Consider the following 16,043-nt stretch of genomic DNA (forward strand, 5'->3'; position numbering starts at 1 on the left):
ACTGGTGATAGAACAGAGCCTTGGAGTCACTCTGCACATGCTCAGTTTGGTGTGTATTGCTAGAGTTTTTTTTTTTTTTTTTGGAGAGGGTGCATGTGATCAGCACAGGGCCAACCAGCACTGTCCAGACAGAAAATGTGGGGTCATGCAGCCACATAGTACAGTCAGAGTAGAATGAAAACTCCTTCTACAAGCTTTAACCAGTGCCTGGCCAGACACTCACAGAAGTCACAAGACTGCTCTAACTGCTGATGAGAAAAGGCATTTAGCAGTTTATATTTACTAAAATAATTGCATTTCCATATTCTGTGTACTGTGGGAGACCAGATATAGTGAATGCAGGGTCCTGGGTTTAGTAACACTTTAATTTCAAATGGCCTGTTTAAAATAATAACCATAATCAATAATACCTGGAAGTCTACTACCATACAAAGGTGTATCATATGCTGTAAAATATCCCAGCAGCTTACCTTAAAACTAATCACAGATGTAGCTACACCCTTCCGATTGTCAATGCCAGTTTTGTCAAACTACTGTACATATGTGGATTCAATGCATAAATTACACAGAATATAAATGCTCTTATTTTTAGGATTATTGGGGTATGGCACATATCTTCATAACATTTTATGTCCCACTGGATCTGTACTGTGAATGCTGGTTTATATTAAAATAAAAAATGTAATCAGTCAGTTTTGGCCCAAGCTGTCAGAGCTGGAAAGCGCATATTGCCAGGAGTTAATCTTGGCTGTTTTGCTTCCGGAACAGAGCAGGAATGTAGTTCAGGCTCGGAAGTGTTAGAAAGGTGCTTGTATTGATCTATTGTGTAATGGCTTAACCTCCAGAGCATGTTACATTAACCTCTTCCCTGTCAGCAACACAGAGAGCTGTAGTATAGATCTAGGCTGCCCTTGAAATATTTGTTCTAGTTAAAACCACTCAGACAGACACATGCACAATCCTTTCCTTTTAGACTATCCAACACAGAGGTCACTTTTTAGATGATACTGATTTTCTGAAAACAGAAAAACTGGACCGTTTGAGCAAAATCATTTGCAGTGAGTAATTTTATGGATGTGATCCTGTCCCTACTACAAAACTGGAAGTCCCCATATATCATCTTATTACAAATAACACATTTAAATTTACATTTGTGTCAAGTACAAACAAGGCTTTTTAGAAGATTAAATAATATCGTAGGTGCAGCGCTTTCCCGTAAACATATCAAATAGAGTCCTTTTCAATAGGATGTTTAAAACTTCCAAAATGTGGGATCCAACCCGTGTAATTTTCACACATAAGAAGTGCTGTAAAGGTCCTCCACCAAGAGCAAAGTACACACTGACCCTTACCCTCAGTAGTGGACCACTCTGTATATAGCGGTCAAACATGCTCAGTTAACCCAGCTCCAAACCACCATATCCACAGGGACATCAGATGTCTGTAACCCAATTGACATAAGGAACTCCACCAAACAAGACCTCAGAGCATGCGGGGTTGAGGATAAGTTAAAAAATACTTCATTGTGCAGTAATACCGATAGTCAAAATGTATTTAAAAATTTGCCAAAGTACTCACAAACACAAATTGTAAAAATCGCATGTCAATCCCGATTTTGTCAAGAATGTTTCCAACCATTAAGATGGCCGACTTCCACTGCATGGCAACGGCATGTGATCAAGCTCCACCCAACGCATTTCGTCATAAAGACGTCATCGGGCGATTTTTACCATTTATGTTTGTGTGTATTTTGGCAAATTTTTAAATACATTTAGAGGGTAAGTGTCAATGTGTGCTTTGCTCTTGGTGCATGACCTTTACAGCACCTCTTCTGTGTGAAATTTGCATGGGTTGGATCCCACATTTTGGAACTTTTAATATCTAATTGAAAAGGACTCTATTTTATTTGTTTATAGGAAAGCGCTGCACCTACAATATTATTTCAATTGTTTAATCGCCAGTAAATTGTGCTAGCTGCTTTCTTTATTGTGTCTATTTATTTTTTATATATTTTCACATTAATGTAAGTGCAGGTGAAGCGTGGTTTTAAATTTTCAGAAGATGGTTTGAGAATCAGTTACTTCTTCAAAACCTGGGTTCCGCAATTTCTCTTGTTTGCGCCTCAAATTTAGTAATGCCTCATTATAGGTCAATGATATGCCAAAGCTCCAAGTTTGGAAAAGTCAGCTAAAGCCAACTTTAGCAAAGTGAGTTTCTTTGGTTCAAGGAATCTCAGAGTGCTCAGAAAGGTATTTACCTTCAATCCAAGTGGCTGAATAGAATGGCAGTAGAGCAAAGGGAAGGTAAGCATATAAAGAGAGAGTGGACCAGGTATCTTAGTAAACTTATGCTTTGCCCAGCATGGCCAAAGCACATGTTCACTTTAGGCTCACTCTGCCCATTACCTTTAATAGAAGTGAGTTTAGTATATGTAACTTATGCTTAAATTACATTAACCACTTCAATACCTTAGGGCTTCATATGACGTCCTTGACTTTCTGCAGGGATATCTGAATGATGCCTGCAGCTACAGGCATCATTCAGATATCATTCTTTCCAGCCACCGATTCTGTGTACGATAAGAACAATCATAGCGGCAGTTCCACCACTTGATCATTCTTATAGGCGACGGGAGGGGACGTCCTCCCCCCTGCCGCCATCCGGTGCGCCGGATGATGACCAGATGGCCACCAGTCATCTCTATGACCGTCGGAGGCCCGGGCACAATGTTATGACGTCACGCCCGGGTTCCCGGAAGTAAATAAAGCCGCAATTGCGGCTGTCAGCATGAGATCAGTGAATTTTTTTTCTCAATCTCATGCTTTCCAGCCTGGAGGAGAGATGTGGGGTCTTATTGACCCCACATCTCTCCATAAAGAGGACCTGTCACAATAGATTCCTATTACAAGGGATGTTTACATTCCTTGTAATAGGAATAAAAGTGATAAAAAAATGTAAAAAAAAGTGTACAAATAAAAAAAATTAATTAAAATAAATAAAAAATTTTTTAAAAATTTAAAACGCCCCTGTCCTCGGTAGCTCGCACTCAGAAGCGAACACACACGTAAGTCCTGCCCACATATGTAAACGCCGTTCAAACCACACATGTGAGGTATCAACACGTGCATTAGTGCATGTGCAACAATTCTAGCACTAGACCTCCTCTGTAACTTTAAACTGGTAACCTGTAAAAAATTTCAAAGCGTCGCCTATAGGGACTTTTAAGTACCAAAGTTTGGCGTCATTCCATTAATGTGCACAATTTTAAAACATGACATGTTAGGTATTTATTTACTTGGCATAACATCATCTTTCACATTATAAAAAAAAAATTGGGCTAACTTTACTGTTTTGTTATTTCTTAATTCATGAAACCGTTTTTTTAAAAAAAGGCAATTGAAAAATTATTGCGCAAATACCGTGCAAGACAAAAAGTTGCAATGCCCGCCATTTTATTCCCTAGGGTGTCTGCTAAAAAACATATATAATATTTGGGGGTTCTGAGTATTTTTCTAGCAAAAAAATTATGATTTTTACATGTAGGAGAGAAGTGCCAGGATAGGCTTGGTATTGAAGTGGTTAATGCCATCATCTTTTGCTGCTTTAGTTGTTTTAATCCTGATATGTTATCATATCAGTTTACTGCAATAATAAAGTATTTTGCACTTCTATGAGCACAGAGTCATCTAAAGGTAGGTTCTGTGGCTAATCTTCACATCCAAAAAATGCTAGACTGTTCAAGTTCAAAACATAAAATAATGTTCTAACAGGCCAGTCCAGAAAAAGTTATTTTAGTTTTATATATAGAGTGTGGTGAGCTGAAACAACCTCTAGGTCTCAAGTACAGTTTACCTAAGTATATAGGAAATTGTCAGTTGATTACAAATGCTGAAGACAAGAAAAGGATTAGAAAGGGAAAATGGTAAAAATATTAATGTTTTCCGGTCACAAAAATACTGTAAAATATCATGACTTCTATTTGAAATGGATAAGCAGAAGATTTTTTGACACTGGTAATGGTGCAAAATACTACTATTATGTGCAATAACTACTGAAACCAATCAGAAACCAGCTGCCATTAGTACAACTATACTAAATTGCTCTTTGGGACTTCCTTCTGTTATCCATGGCAATATTTTTTACTAATACTGCAGATCATATTCTTAATCTGAGCCACTAGACCAGGGGTCTCCAAACTTTTCAAATAGTTGGTCAGTTTACTGTCATTTCGGCTTTAGGGGGCTTGATTGTGGCCAGTGGGAGTAGAAAATGCCCCATGCCCAGCTTCAGTGAAAATAAGCATTGCCTCAGAGTTGGTAGTCACTAGGAGAAGGAGGAGTGCCCCATCATTGTTGTCAGTGGAAGGAATAGTGCCCCACCGGGAATAGTGCCCTATCATTGGTCTCTGTGGGAGTTATAGTGCCCCACCAGGAATAGTGCCCTACCATTGGTCTCAGTGGGAGTTATAGTGCCCCACCAGGAATAGTGCCCCAGCATTGGTGTCAGTGGGAGGAATAGTGCTCAAAGCGCTGGATAAAGGCTAGCAAAGGGCCGTGTTTGGAGACCAATGCACTAGACTATACAAAAACTCTTTCGTTAAACGAAGTTCTTTCTTATTTCTTATTCAAACATTTTATAATGGAATACAGTAAATGTAACCCCTATTTATATTCTTCTTAAAGTGGAACTTCTTAAAGGGGAAACCTCCAGGAGAACTATAAACATTGCTAGGAATTTACTTGCCAAGTGCACATTCGTCCTCATTTCGATGTCTTACTCTGACCTTTTCAAAAACAAAATGCTAATTCTAGTCATACGTGGCTTAAATTTCACCTGATTTCTGCTTATTTAGACAAAATTTGAACTGTGGGTGGTCCTGTCAGGTGGGTGGAAAATTGTTAGTCGAACAATGACTGCCTCCAATCAAATGCAATCACTGTTCAGGTAATCAGAAGGCTGCATGTGAAGGCTGTGTGAATACAACAGCCTGCAGGTGGAGATTCTTCTATTAACACTATTTAGTATGGATAAGAAAGTCGAGTTATTCCTCTTGTTTAGACCATGAGGCTGAGAGAAACAAATCTAGCCATGTATGGATAGCTTAAGTGGGATGATCTGCAACATTGCTGTCCCTTTACATATCTTTGAAAATATCTCACTGAATATGACAATTTGAATACATGAGGATGCCTGTAATTTTAGTTAAACCTCTGTGCGGATATTTGGAAAATTACTTTTTTTTTAACCTAAACCTTTCAGCCAAAATGTTTTGTTCGGGATAGAGCCCTTGAATACGGTTAGCTTCTGGTAAATTTTTGTTTCTACATCTCTGTTAAAAAGAAAGCTCTCCAAATGGGACACAGGCAAATGCAACGTACATTTTTGGAAGAGGGGGTAAGGGTTTGGACTTTTGATACCTTTGTTATTGCATTGTGTCCTTTCCTCTCCTGATGACAACCACATCCCCCATTTTTGTACAGTTGTCACTTAGGCAGAAAAATAGGAAGAAATATCCAACGGAGTCACAGAGAAACAATAAAAATACATTTCTAATTCTTACCCACTTGATTAAAACAAACAAAAAAATGGTTGGAATAAGGCTTAATGCTGAGATAATGGAGAAGAGGTTTTCCTCAATGTGAAACTTTTCACCATGTTATCATACCTCACTTCTACATTGCAAACTCCCATGTCTGGCTGAGAGTGGAAGTGATATTTAGCAGCCAATATACATGAAGGTATATGATTGCGCTGACCAAATAACGTGACAATTAACAAACTACAGTCAATAGAATACAAATACAATTTACCATATCAGATAAATAAATATTAGTGCAAAAAACTTATCAAGTTCAAATCCAATAAAAACAAAAAACGGGGAGAAAAGGAAAAAATCCCAAAAGTCCAAACAAAAAGTCCAGTATATTTTCTTCACAGAAGAATAACAATAATACATAAGAAACTCCTAGATCCCTTTTGTGCTCCAACAAGGCATGCACTAGTGCTCCCCCACCAGGTGAAATGGACGCTCACCTTATTACAAGAGCCATCGCTGGGCCAACACAGCTTTTAAGAGGATAATGTCTCACACACTAAACGCTGATCGTCCTCTTTGGTCCTCCTTAATTAGTATACCAGCTCCAATAAGGATAGCTCCACAAAGTGCTGTAGTGTAGCTGTTGTTTCGCTGTGTTTTCTTATGTTTCCATCTTTCCTGTAATCATTTTACTCTGTTTCCCAAAACCTGCATCTGGGAGAGCTGCTGCTGGACCACAAGGTAGCTGTCACATGTTACATGATGCAGCCTCTCCTGAAACTCCACAACATCCGACAGCCAAATCTTCACCTCTTTCCCTTGCTCCAGGAAGGATAAGAACTGCTTCTCTACCAATGACAGCATGTGCTGCCTTAACTCCATGTAAGTCTTTTCATTTATATATCTATATCTATATCTATATATAGAGATATATTTAGCAGCAAATTCAGTAAAGGATCTCACATTAAAAAATATAAATATATTTTGCAGATCTTAAGAAATAAATCCAAAAAGTCTACATAATTGCTTGTAAAGGTAAGTGTTTCTCCTACAATACAACAGAGCGGGGACTATTTACATTCTACAACTTTGGCAAAGCTTATCACTTTGGCCGCATAACTGACCTTCAACAAACCAAACGTGATTTGCTTCCTATTTATGATAAGATATAAGTTAACATTGACATAGTCCAATCCAATTCATAATTCCATGTTCTTACAGGCCATGTAGTGCTGAAGGTCCTGTACACAAGCTGGACTGAGTCAGACATTCGACTGTCAATCACTCCTGACCTGTCAACTCAATAAAATCCCCAATGTGTCTTAAATTGGAGCATAGTGCCTTTTACCTAAACATTTAACCATTTCATAGAAACACCGAGCTTTGTTTTCTACCGTTATACAAGTTATTGTAGGGTTGCCAGCTGTCCCTTATCAACAGAGAAAACATTGTTAGCAAGCACTGCAGGTGGTAGCCATAGCCCTCCTCCCTGCTGTAAAAATCTTTAAAAGAGGTCAAAGCTCTCCACAACTCTGCCCCAAGTTACATCACCAACTTAGTGTCAAAAGATCACCCAAGCTGTCCTCTTTGCTCCTATTCCTCTCTAACTTCCTTGTCACCTCCTCCCAATCTTGCGTCCAGGATTTCTCCAGAACTTTTCACATCCTTTTGACCCCTCTACCCCAATCTCTCTAGCTATCCCCCATTCTGTCCAAGGATCACTGAAAAATTATCTCATCAGGGAAGCCCTTCCCACCTTCACTTAGAGATGACTCCCCCCCCCCCCCTTTTTTTCCTTTTTTATAGAAATAGTCATGAATAAGAGCTAAAACCTAAACAAGTACAACGTAGACACCCTCTAACAGAAAGTTGAATCACAGCAAGAATTTGGAGATTTGGAGGAGGCTGCAAATGAGGGTACATTTTGCCCTGCATGCGCTCATCACTGCCCCAGGACAAGGCAGAGACTGCGGTCATGTGAAAGTCTAACATTAAAGCGGGGTTCCACCCAAATTTCCACAGCGCAGACTTTATGCATGCACTCAAAATAGTTGATGCAACTTTACTTAAAAGTCTTTCAGCATTACAGCCCAAGATGAACATTAGCTTCAGAATATCCCTAACTATCTCTAACTGGCTGCCCAGGCATATCTCTACAATGTAGTAGTCCATAGCTGGTGTTCTTCCAAGTGTTGACTGATCTCCAGATCCCCTGTTCCTCTGATGGCCTGCAAGGCACAGCAGTCCTGCTCCACAGGAGTCACAGCATGTCCTGCTAGTGTGGCGGTACCAAAAAGCCCCAAACCCAGGCTTCCCCCAAATTTATAGCACCTGTAGATAGGCTAGATCCAAACTGGGAACTGCGGCACACACAATAACTCTCTCCCCCTCCGCAGCCTGGGCCAGCCACTAACTAAAATCAGCATACATGTAAGCAACCTGCCTACAAGTATACCAGGTATTAAATGTATACTTGTAAAATAACACATTTACATAAATACAAATGTAGCCATGCCCCCGCAGGGGTTGCTGAATGTAGTGGTTCACCCATCACCCTGCCCAACCCGGCATCCATCTCTCAGATGCTCAGAGACATAGAACAAGCCATAAGCTTTGTTTTTGTTTTTTTATTGAGGGGATTGAACTTGAATGGGAAATGGGAAATTATGGGATTCCCTGGAACATTCAGTGCAACTTGCTTGGGACTTCTATATACACTCCAGTATATACACTTCAGTCTTCTCTCCAGCAGAAACTCTTGCTTAAGACCTCTTATCCTTCACTACTCCAGCACTTTACTTGCTGCATACCGTTACTCTTCCAGCACTTCACTTGCTGCAGACTGTTACTCCTCCAGACTAGGCTAGCACCGCATGGGTAGGCCTGACACTAATTCAACCAGGCTTCAGTGAACTGACTTTGCGGGCAGGGACCTTAGGCCCCTGTGGTGTAGAAATAGTTCAGGTGCTAACTCTCTGCTATTCAGCTACCCATCCCAGATAGCTCTCTTCAGGCCCTGCCAGCCAGCCTGGCTGTAATGACCTCTCTCCACTGCCCTTCCCACAGTACTCTCTTCTGGTTCTGCACCCATCTCAAACTGAAATCTCCCAGTTCTCTCAGGCGTGCCTCCTAGTCCTCCTGACTGTGCTTCAGTCACCAGCCCTCCAGACCAGTTGTCCTCCCTGGAGTCTCTTAGCAGTGTTCTCTCCTGATGTCCTCTACTTGCTCTCTCATGCGCCACTCCTTCCAGGATTTCTTCTCTCCTTCTGGATGCACCCAAGCCCCGGCCCAGGGTCACACCCACAGACTGGGGAGCTCCCCGTGGGCCCTGACAGCCTCCACAATCTCTCACTCAAGCTCTTCCCCGACAACTCCTCCCCAGCTGGACTGAACCCAGGTAATTAAGGAGGCCTGTCCCCTGCCAATCCAAGTTGGGGGTTGGTTAAGGCTCCTAAAAATACCCCAGGCAGCTTCACCTCTCCTCTCTTTCTAGCACCTTTTAGAAAAAAGAGGGAAAGGACAGTGATGCTACCTGTGAGTCACCCAGACCTGTCCTGAGCCACTCCCAGCCCAGAATGAAAACAAACAGGCCTAGCCACCAGCTAGGCCTGCCTAAATTTTCCTACTCTGCTAGAAAAATCCTCACTCTAGCACCTACCTAACTAGAGGGTGCTACACAAAACTTCTGTGAAATTTTTCCTATATAGAAAACTGATATAACCCATTTTGCACATTTGGCCTTTCTAACAGGTACTTGCTCCCACTCCTTCTTCCTCGCCTAGGCAAGATGACGTCTGCCACGCTTTGGCTCCCCCCGTGCCTAGTCATCGTGAAGTCACAGTTAGCTCCGAAATCCAAAAACCATTGAAGACTTTGGCTTGTAGAAAGACAGCACTGGACTTTTTGGCCTGATAAGTATGCATTTACTAAAAGTTGCTAGTTAAAGTTATCTGTATCTGCTTTTCAGCATAATGGGTGAAAGTTCTATCATTAAAATGGGTACATCCAATATTTGATATTGTGACAGAATCAGATGACTACTATACGCTGTGTATGATGTACAGTGAAGCACACTGTACGCCACTACATCTAAAGGAAAACAGGGTTTCTAGCTAGGCTAGAAGTTGTGGTGCGATAGACTAAAACCAACACATTTTAAACCAAAGCACGTAACCTCAAAGAAGTCCGTATGCAAGTTGGATAACAGTTCTATATTTAAGCAATAAATCAGCGGTTCCAAGTGTACAGTAGGTTAGCATAATGGAATTATTTTCACGTCCCTTCTCACCATTCTAAAATTGTTTGGATATGTGACAGAAGTTATAATATTTTAGTGGATTTTTTTGGTTCTTTATGGCCCAGCACACTATAGGGTCAATTTATCAATGTTTTTATGCAAGATTCACCCATTTTCAGCTTTAATGTTGTGTAAAAAGGAGTGACCGTTGTGTGCATCTTTGGTAAAAACACAGAAAAACATAGTAGTCACATAACTCACAGAACCCAGCTAGTAAGTTCTTTGGTGTTATTGCTTCTGCTACCAGCTGCCTTTTTACACACAATCCCAGATAGCAAGGTATTTTATTACATTGGTCCAGCTTGGTTACATCCAATTCTTCCTATTTCACATCTGGAGGGCTGCAAGGGAGGCAAAAATGTATTATAGTAGCCTGTGATCTATACAGGTAACAATGGTCTCTTCCGGTTGCTGCTTAAGTCACTTGAACACTGGGGGGGGGGGCCTCACCGGGCACCTCCATTATTCAGAGAATGTCTTTTTTTTTCAAGGAATACAAGGCAATACAGAAGTGGAAAAGGAGGGGTGGATGATGTTATGATTTCTGCCTTATCAAATTGGTAAATACCTAGTATTCATTGAAAAAATACCAGATGTTCTCTAAATGTCAGAGATGTCAAGCGAATGATTCCCCCCCCCCCCCGTGTTCAAAATAGAGATGGCAAGTCACTCAAGCAGCACCTAGAAGAGACCAGAGACCAGAGCTGACTCTATTTTGCACAGACTATTACAATGAATTTCTGCATCCCCTGAACCCCTGCAGATGTAAGATATGAAGAATTGCATGTAACCAGGTTGGACCAATGCACTTTAGACTCTCAATGCTTTCATGCCTAAGAAAATATTACTATCTTTTCTGTGGCAAGTGTAAATGTTCATTATTGACAAGAAAGTTTTCCAAACTATTGAAAAACTGCTCATTGAGTAGGCTTGTTCTTTTACTCTTTAGAGAGATTTTTTGTGTTTATATTTTGTGTTTATTAAAAGACAGCAGCTACAAAAACAAAAACTGTAGCTGCTGACTTTTAAGAAACAGACACTCACCTGTCCCAGGATCCAGCGATATGTTCACCCGAGGTATCCCTTCCCTCCATCTTCTGTCCCTGGCGCTAGCATCTCAACTGTGGGCACCTGGCTGTGACAGCTTGCGGCTTCACAGCCAGGTGCCCACTGCGCATGCTTGAGCCACACTGCACATTGTGAATGGACCTGTGACATGTCCCAGATGACTGAGGGGAGGGAGAGGGGAGAGGGGAACTTCCAGTCGGATCGCCTAGCCCGTCTAAGCAGAAGTGGGAATGGGTACCTGTCAAAACCAGGTATCAGCTCTCCCCACCAAAAAAAAAGTGCCATTTGGGGAAAAGGAGGGGGGAGGAGGCATTAAAGCTGAGCTTCCCCTTTTGGGTGGAGCTCCACTTTAAGGCCCTGTTCACACCTGAGTGAGTTGAAGCACAACTTGAAGCTTCATCATAAACGCTTCAACACTCAACATTGGGATCTCCATTATGATCAATGGTGCCTATTCATATCTGAGCATAGTGTTGCCTAGAAGTTCATCACTTGAAAAAGCACATGAGCTTCTTTAGGGGCAGAATCACACATTTTGGTGCCAATGAACTTCACTGGGAGGCCTCAAAAAGGCTCAAAATTCCACATAATGCAATTGTTTGCATGTTTTCTTGCCTAGGTACTAGTTTTCCATTGGTTAAAAACAGAAAAAATGTTCAAGCCTGAAACACACAAAAATGCCTGAGCAAACAAAAAAACACCCAAAAAATGGCCAAAGACGCTCAGCTCAAGTGTGAATGTAGAAGCGTGGAAGATTAAACTATCACATGTTCATCATCTCTTTTCTGGATGTTTTATTCAAGGACAAGTATCCAAACTTTTACTTGGGGAGATATTTGCCTGTCATTTGCTACCCTTATTAACCCCTTAAAATCGCCTTCCAGTGGCTCTTTAGGTGGTCTATAATTCCTTGGGGACATTGTGTGGCTTCTGTATCATGTGACCATTGTGACCGCTGTCACAGTGGTCACATGATCAGAAGCCCTTACCGCTGGCTCCCAATAAGAAGCCTTGACCAAGGAGTTGTTGGTGACAGTTTGGTCAATGTGCTTGCTGCCTCATATATGCGTTACACAGTTGGCAAGAGGTTAAAACAAAGGGGACACACTGGTGCCCTATTCATAAGAGTAAGCAAAATACTTGTACTAACATGATTAAAGTAACTGCTAGTAGCATATAACTGACAATATCCAATTTACTAGTTGTACATACGGTATGAAATCCATCTGTCGTCTAGGCCAACATTCCGCCAACTGGATGGTCTCAATAAAAATGAATAATAAGTTATAAGTAACTGACAAACAAAGTAATCCCCCAGACACTGCTAACGTTGCAGTCAGACCATTATTAAAGCGAGGGGGTTTCAAGGAAACATTTCCCACTGAATCATTCACATAAATTATGTGATTCCAGGTTTAATCAGCAAAACATACTATTAAAGAAATGTGGGAGCCAAAACGTTCTGAGGCCTCCAAATATATACATCGAGTCAGCAAGCTTTGTCTTCAGCTGAAGGAAAAATAAACTGCATCAGCAGTAAATAATATCCAAGAAAGTCACGTATTACTGAATGTGAACTTCAGCTTTTTCTGTATGGGTAGCATGTGTATATTTAAGCTCCAGCCAGATATGAATATAAAAAAAAAAAAAAACAACTAATGTACTTATATACGCATTAAAAATAATTAAATGTATTTTTAAATTCAACCATTGTGAGCACCTGAATTAGATCTGGCTCATGTAATCCCATGTACACCAGCAATCAGACTGGGAAAACAGTCAAAAACCAACATGCCACAATAATTTGATGAGATGCTACTGAAGACATCTGATTGGTTGGGTGAAACACATTGGAGGAGACTTCCAGTGACGTCACTTCTGGCCCATGGAGCGCACATAGCAAGGATGGTTCCAGGTTTACAAACGTTTTTTCATTGTTTACATGTGTGTGCAAGGGCAATTAAATCTTTTTTTTAATAAAGCTGTATTACACTATGGTGGTTCCCCTTTCTGTCCCCTTATTATACATCTGAGAGATTCAAGTCTCCTGGAGGATCATTACCACTGCTGCAAAAAGAGGAGTGAGAGAGGGAAGGCAGGAGTGAAGGAGAGCCTGACAACCACTGTCTTTACCCGGGTGGGTGAAATCCAAAAGTGCATCTTGACTGTTATGCTGAAAGGCATGAGGTCAGTACCATTTGGTGAGTATGGGGAGAGCACAGTGATTTGCATGAGACACTGAGAAGAAATCACACCTTATATTATAGCATTGGAGTACTTTTTTTTTGCATGTTGGATGGATGTGACTTTACACTTATTAGTCAGAACTGTTGGATTAATTTTATTAATTTCATTGGTGTTTATGTTTTTTGTATAATAAACAGTATCACTAATTTCAAAATATTTTTTGTGACAGCGCTGTGTGCAAGTTATATATGCTGATGTACTGACGGCCTATCTCATTTCTTGAGGCCCTAAAATGCAAGGACTGTACAAATACTCCGAAAATGACACCTATTTGAAAATTAGACAGTCTAAGGCAGGGGTGTCAAACCCAAATTCATCGGAGGCCGCATCAGCAGTTTGGTTGCCCCCAAAGGGCACATTGTATCTGCACTCCACCATAGTGTTCAGTCTGAGCTTTCTCCAATAAATTTTTCTTGGAGTACAGGGTTCAGAGTGTGCTGCGTAGGGAGCGCAGGGTTCAGGAGTGCGCTGCGTAGGGAGCGCAGGGTTCAAGAGTGTGCTGCGTAGGGAGCGCAGGGTTCAGGAGTGCGCTGCGTAGGGAGCGCAGGGTTCAAGAGTGTGCTGCATAGGGAGCGCAGGGTTCAGGAGTATGCTATGCACAGTGTGCAAGGATTGAGCTGCATAGGGAGTGCATAGTTCAGGAGTGTGCTGCGTAGGGAGCGCAGGGTTGAAGCGTGTGCTGCGTAGGGAGCGCAGGGTTCAGGAGTGCGCTGCGTAGGGAGCGCAGGGTTCAAGAGTGTGCTGCGTAGGGAGCACAGGGTTCAGGAGTATGCTATGCACAGTGTGCAACAATTGATTTTCACCCCTCCTCCTGGGTTCTGACCTCACCGCCCCCCCTCCAAAAAAAAAAACAAACTCTGACATCTGTGCTCTTTTCTTCCTACCTGACCCAACTCTTAGGCTGCAGCCTGTTGGATAAAATAAAAACATAGCCATCAGAGCTGTCAGGAACCTCGGACACTGACAGCAATACCGGGAGGACCGCGCATGTGCTCAGCTCACAAACAGCCGGCGCTGCTAGAGGGACTGAGGAGAAGAGAGAGCGGGAGATGTTCCCTTGGAGACCGAACGGCCGGCCGCGCATGCGCTCACACAAAGCCGGTGCTGCTGGCGTGATAGAGGAGGTTTAACCTTGTTGCCTGGGAGACCTGTGAAAAAAATAGACAGCGGCGACAAAAAGAGGTAGCAGACGGGGGCCACTGAACGGGCCACAAGACAAGGCCTGGCGGGACGGATTCGGCCCGCGGGTAGGGTTGCCACCTGTCCGGGTTTCACCCGGACAGTTCGGGTTTGGAATCATGTGTCCGGGTTTCAAACTGCCTGAAACCCGGACACATTATTCAGACTGGACTATGGCCTCCCAGCAGGGTTGCTGGCTCACGTTGTCTAAACTGAGAGTGTCTGTTACACTCTCTTTCACACTGCCCAAAGCCAGAACTAACAACCCCCCCACACACACACACACACACACACACACACAGGTGGGAGAGGAGAGAGGGCTCGATCTGCTCCTCTTCCTCCCACCCCTACCCCTCTGTGTCTGCCCACACTTCAATCTCCGGCACTGTGCCTCAGAAAAGGTAAGTGGGGGCCAGAAATTTGAAGTCCAGCAGCCTCAGCTACATCTGGATGAGAGGTGCTGATGCCAAGGGGTGAGTGAGCTCACCATCCATCTCTCTCTGTGACTGAAGTCTCCCCCCTTCTCTCTCCTGCCTCTGAGTGAGTACACTAAGGTAAATCAGAGTTCTCAGAGCACCCCTTTAATCAGAGTTCCCCTTTACACCAGAGGTCACAGTGTTGCCCCTTACATCAGAGTCTTCTCCGTACATCAGAGTTCTCAGGGTTCCCAGAGCATCCCTTATGTCAGAGTCCCCAGAGTTCTCCCTTACATCAGAGTCTGCAGAGTCCCCCCTTACAGTGAAAGGGAACTCTGTGGATTCAGATGTAAAAGGGGAACTCTGTGGACTCTGATGTAATGGGGTAACTCTTGTTATTAACTGTATATGATTAGAAATGTTATTTAATAGCAAAATATATGTATAGTTTATACTATTAAAAAATTGCTGTGCACTGCTAAAGTGTTCGGGTTTGACTTGAAGAAAAGGGTGGCAACCCTACCCGCGGGCCTTGTGTTTGCCACCTATGGTCTAAGGTAATTAGTAAGAGGCATGGTGAGTTTTTTGAAGTTGTAATTTTTTTGTCACAGTTTTTTGGAAAAGAAGGAAATTATATAAAATTTGTTTACACTATTTTTTTTTTTTACAGCATCATCAAATGACTGGTGTTGCAGTGATCAGGGATACTGACTGGTGGCATTATGTGAAAAAAGAAAAAAAATAATAATTTTTTAATTAAATTTTTTAAACATTTGTTCTTTTTTTTTTTTTTTAACTAACTTTTTTTTTTCTTTTTACTATTTTTCTTTTTAAAATATTTTCATCAGAGTAGTTCAGTGTCGATAGTGACACTTTACTACTCGGGGGGGATGATTTTTTTTTTTTACTATTATTTATTTATCGGTGCCGATACCGAGTACTTTCACGAGTACTTTTACTCGTGAAAATGCTCCTGATACCGAAACCGAGACTTTGCGGTGCGATTTGCATCCATAAAAAAATGACTGGGTGCAAATCTCACTGCAAAGAATCACATGCAATTTGAACAGGAATGTAGTGTGACTCTTGTCGAATCGCATGCGATTTCTCCCACCACTCGTGTGTGTGTGAACCCAGTGAAAAAAGCACAGCACCATGTAGTGCAGCAATAGGCAGTTTATTAAAATGTTATAACAGCTCACAAAGTAAATATCTACCCAAATCCATATCTGCAGTGTCCCTGGCCCACCGATGATAGCAAACCACAGCCACTGGAGGTGCTCACAGGGCTGGAGGAAAT

Source organism: Aquarana catesbeiana, linkage group LG03 (assembly GCF_042186555.1).
Source record: "Aquarana catesbeiana isolate 2022-GZ linkage group LG03, ASM4218655v1, whole genome shotgun sequence".
In the NCBI taxonomy this organism is placed as follows: Eukaryota; Metazoa; Chordata; class Amphibia; order Anura; family Ranidae; genus Aquarana; species Aquarana catesbeiana.